Genomic DNA, 6257 nt, shown 5'->3' with positions numbered 1-6257 from the left:
TGCGGATAATTAATGGACGATTCACTCCCATGGAAAAAGGGTTCTCTGGGGAGCTTTAGCACAGAAGGAAAGGGAGCACAAATGTTGCTCTCCCACATCTCATAAATGTCACAATTAAAACTAACCACAGGCTCTGTGTACATTACAATGCCTCTTGGGGGACAGCTTGACATTTGGACAATCATGTTGAGCTTCCTTTCACAAAAGAAGTTGTATGTACCCCGCAGAGCGTGTGCACTGCCGCATTATTGGCCATCATTTGCGGAGCGAGAGCCAGTTGCATTGGAAGTAAAGCATGGCAGATTGTTGCACACGTAGCAGTGAGCGCCACCAAAATAGGCTTTTTCATGACGGCATGATCTATACATAGAGCAGGTCTGAGCTGAAGTGTTGCTGGTGAGGAGCTCACACCAGCTGTCACTGTGGGGAAAGCGAAGAAAATAGCTTTCATCATGGTGGGGAGAGGACTGCAGGGCCATGGAGACGGAGACTGAGTCAGTCTCACATTTTCAAATAAATTCATGTGGGTTAACTGGAATTCAACTGCAGAAATCTCCAGAGTTGTACATAACACAACCAAACCGCTTATCATCGCACAGAATCTGGAGCGGAGGGGAGCTCCAAACAACAAATCCTTTCAGCTCACACAATTATGCAAAACAGATCAACAGTATTTTGCACAGCATTTGATGAAAATTTAAAGGATTGCTTCTCATAACACTAGGAGTGGATGTGACCAAACTTGTGTTCACCCGCTTCATTCTTTCTCTATTCTGAATGGATGAAAGAGGGTAGACTAATCATTGCCTCCTTGCTTATGTTTTTGTTGATGGACGAAATTATGGGATTTGAGTAAGAGGATATAAACGAGCAGTTAATGAAACACAGCTGGGTCTGGACCACACACACACACACACACACACACACTTATGCCTACACATCAGTGCACAAACACACATCTTACTCTCTCTCTCTCTCTCTCTCTCTGTCTAACATGCACATAGAGACCAACAGACAAGCTGCCACTCACTTCCATATAATTCTTATTACAACGACTTTATTATCCCTCTCAAATAAACCAGATTAATTCACGTTTCCTCTAGTGGATTTGAAGTATTTAGGCAGGATACACTGGGAATAAAAGCATTATCGTAAGCTCCCACGATCTGCCTTCTTCTGTCGAATAAAATCTAATCTTATGTTAAATGTTGGTTTCAGGGAAAGGGGCCAACATGTGCACATAACAACGAGGCTTCTGATGCTGTAAACGAAGTTAAATATTGATCCACTTGGCATTACTGACCTATGTCGGTCATTATTTTTCATTAGGTTTAGATACAGAGAAGGAAATGGCACTTTCAAGAGAAACTATGGCAGCATGTTATCGCTCTCTATTCTGACATGACAGTCACACTGAAAGCTTTGAGCACTAATTGACTTCTGGACATCTGTTTAACACAACACTCACCTCATGTCCCCTTATTAAGTTGATTTAAGTTTAAGTTGACATTAAGAAAGACTTATCATTTGTATGCATAGCTACAAAAAGCTAAGCACAATAAACATCAGCTCTGAAACAAACCCATACACCCCTTATTTTGAAGATATAACAAAGCAGAAGTATAACTTTTCAAATAATAATCTACATGGCCTGTGAGCTAACAGCATTTTTAAATGATGGATCCAGTAGTTATTCCCTCCTGGACAGTAAACTTTACCACTTCAAGAGAAACAGTATTTCTCAGTGTGGTTAGTAACCATGATCCAAACATTTTTAAATGAAAAAAGACAAACTAAAAGAGTTGATTGAAGGGAACTCTCTCGAGACCGCCATATTGATTAACAGGCCTCGTGTTTTTGTAAACAGCAGCAAAATCGATGCAATCAGTAATTACTTATGGATAAGGGTTGCGGTTATGGTTAAACACAACACGCAAAATAATTTAAAGCTGCAGTGTGTAACTTTTGGTGATTTGTTTTGTTATTATTCTGCCTCTGTTTAGTCTTCTTGAACAGAACAAAACCATCAAACCTGACCAAGGGAGCATTTGTGTGTATACATCCGCAGCACAGAGGCAGTCGGAGACAAGAAGCATTTTTCCCATCAACCCACAGAACGACTAGGTTTTTTGAGCACTACAATTTGCTTCTGAATTAGTTTGTTGGCGCCATTTGCCATTTTTACTTTACTATTGCAATGTCACCTTTGACTGTGAATGGACATTTGTTTATATTTATAATAAGTTGAGGTCTACATTTAAAAGTTATGATCAGCCAGCAAACAAACCAAATGACTGCATGCACATGTGCAGACTGATGTAAACATACATATGTATGTATGTTTAAAAAATAATAAATGTATGTGTTCTATATGAAAATGTCAACACGTAATAGTCAATACAGCAACTACAGTATTCTGGATATGGAGCAGAGCGTGTTTTTACTTCATGATCACAAATTGATTTCCTGTGATAATCATTCTCATAATTATTCATGCCGTCAGAATCTGCTGAAGTGAGATTCTCCATGTTATGTAAAATATAAAATGTTAATGACATTAACAGACATGATGTGCTCATGAAAGGCCTGCAGCACTCGGATACACACCAAAAACAACACGCTTAATTAAATCCATGGGCAGTGTGATGGGCCTACATGACACTAATGTGGCCTCAACCTATATGATAATGTAAAATGCATGTTAATAAAGACGCATCGACTTTAAAGATTCTAAATAATGTAAGCAACGCATTATTAATCATGGCGAGGAGCATGCCGAGAAGACGGAGTGCCTGCAACGCATGCATTTTGAAGCAGTCCTGATGAAACTACTAGTGTGTGAGTGTGTGTGCTTGTTCATGTGTGTGGGTGGTTTAATCTATGCACTCCGCGTGACTTTTGCACACATTGCAATGCATTATTTTACATTTTCTCATGCAACAGTCGAAAATGTCATCCCCTGCACCAATTTGCTGCGGCACAGTGGTTGTGATTCCTCTCATCTTTCAATCTTACACGCGGCCCTGTGTTCAGCTGCTACATTCAAACGGGGGCGACTGTTCTAATAAAACTTTGATTAAAAAAAAAAAAAAATAATACTGATAAAATAAAGTAGCTATGATTCTCCCGCAGAAACGTGCATTAAAGTGAGCGCCGCCAGTTAGTTGGATACAAAGGATAAAATGCAGAAAAGGCATTGGGTGTCAGAGGGAGATCACAGCAGCACGTCCGTGGCTGTGAATTTCAGTTCCATGGTGTGATATGGGCTGAGGAGTAAGCTAGCAAGATCAGAGGAAAAACTTGTCTGTTTGCAGCGTTCCTGTGGTCATGCCTGCTGGACGCACCCAACATCGCACCAAGTACTGACCTGCCTGCTGGTAATCAGATTCATCAATTAAGTCCAGCACTTGTTGAGGGTGTAAACAGTCAATCTGCTCTAATATTTGGAAACATGTCTCTCCTTTCAAAGCTCAAGGGCCACAGCATTGTTTAGCTTGGTCTGATGCTGTGATGAATTAGTGAAATTCTGTGAATGTGCTCTGAATTCCATTATGCTACTATGAATTCATTATGCTAATGTTAGCAGACAGACTATCTGCAAGGAGCATAGTGTTCAGTCAAGCTATTTCTTGGCAGTGGAATCCAGATTTAAGCACCTGTGCATATTATATATATTTATATATATATATATATATATATATATATATATATATATATATATATATATATATATATACTATCTGTACAACACGATTTTCATGGAAAGACTGTGGCCGTGACTGAAGACATGCTCTGTGATAAGAATTGACATACTTAGTGAAATGTAAAAAAAAAAAAAAAGGTAGTGTACATGCAGGACCCTATTTTTTATGGGTTAAAAGCAGTGACTTCAATAGTATGGGGGGAAAAAATGACGCTCCCATTTCAAATCAGCCCGTGTTTCAGACTGCACACAGGACTGTGATGCTTCAGTGGTCTGAGAAATTACAGGATACCACCCCTTCCAATTTTGCCATCACTGGACCGGACTGTTGCAGGCTTTTGAAACAATTACCCCAAGGGGACCAGAGTAACCTTGTTTACAGCTCATTGAGCATCCACAGTTCCAATTTAGCCCAGGTAATTACAACATTGTTATCATCTTCTAAATCTTCACTGAAGTCGTATCCTAAAAAAAAAAAAAAAACTACCTTTGAGTCACTGCTACCTTTAACTCCGATCCAAAGCAACGCGCCATCAGTGTGTGCCCAGGCATTTCTTTGATGAGCTTTTGTTCATTCTCTAGGTGTTGGTGACCCGGCGCAGTCTGCTCACCCAGAGTCCATCAGTCACACTAGCACACATCTGTCGCACCAACCCAGTCTGCTCCATCAGAGTCATAGTTGGTCTCTCTCTCTCCTTGAATTTCTAGCCCCGCTTGGAGAGGACAAACAAATTTTCTGAATTGTCTCTTATCTGCAGTCTAACCTCAGTGTGGGACAGCGCCAACCTAGCACATCAAGGACAAGCGCTCCACATGAGCTCTGTCCATTAGAAAAGCATCCTGCCTCCACCGTTGTGTGCTAGGCACAGGGCAAAGGGATACGCTCCAATTAGAGTTGTAGACACGGGGACTTTGCCCCTGACATGTCCCCGATGCTCCACGAAGAGAGTGCGAGCACACCTCTCGCATACAAAAGGAAGGGTTTCTTCTCAGTCATCTTTCCTACCTCGGGCTGTTGCTGTCCATTCACCCCATGAAGCCATACCATTTTGAATCTGTGTGCCGTGTGGTGCATGAATGCCCCGACCATTTCTGAATGTACGTATATATGAAATAAACCATGTGTGACGTGTACTGATGCCTGTATGAAAATAATATCTTGAGGGGATCTTTGGCATGCATCTCTATTCCGGGGCTTCCGTCGACAGAAATCCATACATTTATGTTCAGTCTCGCTGTATTGGCTTGAGGTAGGCGGCACCAGCTTCATGCCTCATGTATTTGCATGCTGCATCAACACAAACTGCTGACGTCCTGTGGGAACTCCTTCAATCCATTTACATAGTTTTTTTACACTGCAATGTGATAGCAACCAATATATGGCCATACAGTAGTATGTCTTGAGTTTTAATCAGGATTTGTGTGCAGAGAGCTAAAAGACATAGAAGAAAGCATAACAACTACACTGTGTTATGAATATTTCATCTCTGTTCTATATGAATAAAATACAACAAGGTCTCTAGTCAACCACAGGACAGCGTACCTTTGACTACCCCTGTAGCTAAAGCTAAAGGAGAGAGTAGCACTTAGATATGAATGAGGCTTTCCTGTACAGTATAAGGCACCTCCCATGGAAACATAACTTCACCAATGGCCTGCAAATGTGAGTACAGCCCAGAGAAAAACTAGTGTATTTGGTTGATTATGCAGTGTATCAACTATGCATGAAGCAATTACATTGCAGAGCCTAGGGGCTTGGATGGAAACTGAATGGATGCATTCCTGAAACAATTCTTCCCTCCGCTCTCTCTCCACGTGTCCATTCATTAATCCAACCGAGCAGCCATTTGCTTGTACAAACATTAGTTTAGCTGTTTGTTGTCTATTCGCTCAGCCATGTACATTTTCTGCTTTGTCCCCCCCACCCCCCACAAATGAAAGTGTATAGTGACTATTGATACAGATTTCCATCTGAGCTGAAGAGACGGGCTGCACAGATAAATAAAGGTCAGAGGTTCAACAAGCAGACCTGGGGACAAGGCTCGTGGTGGCAGAAGAAGTGAGACGAGAAATAAACCACTGGCTCTGCAGAAGCCCAGATTGATTGAAATTTATAGAGAGGGAGAAAAAAAATTAAATTGGGGAAGGGTTGGAGCAAGGGAGGCAGAAGATGGATCAGAGGAGATGGAGGCAGAGAGAGAACAAGAGTCAGCATGATTGGACGGGCCAAACGGAGAATGAGATTTCAGTTCGCTGACACCAACACACTAAGCCATTACAAAATTTTACCCTCAACTAGGCCTGATTTTTGAGACTGTGTGTGTGTGTGTGTGTGTGCCTCAGGGTTAGGGTTATGCATTTTGTTGTGATGATTCAGGTTAGGGCAGGATGGGGATGAAAGAGATGTGAGAGAGAAGCATCTCCGTGGCAACCACACCTGCTCATTGATCCCCTCAGAACAGAATTAATAACTCATCACCCATTTCACTAAATCCAACATTTATGATTGCTTTGAAGGTTAATCTATAGTCTGCAGTAGCATGTTCCCAATGAA

This window comes from Solea solea, chromosome 12, assembly GCF_958295425.1.
Source record: "Solea solea chromosome 12, fSolSol10.1, whole genome shotgun sequence".
Classification (NCBI taxonomy): domain Eukaryota; kingdom Metazoa; phylum Chordata; class Actinopteri; order Pleuronectiformes; family Soleidae; genus Solea; species Solea solea.
This window is presented reverse-complemented; position numbering follows the sequence as displayed.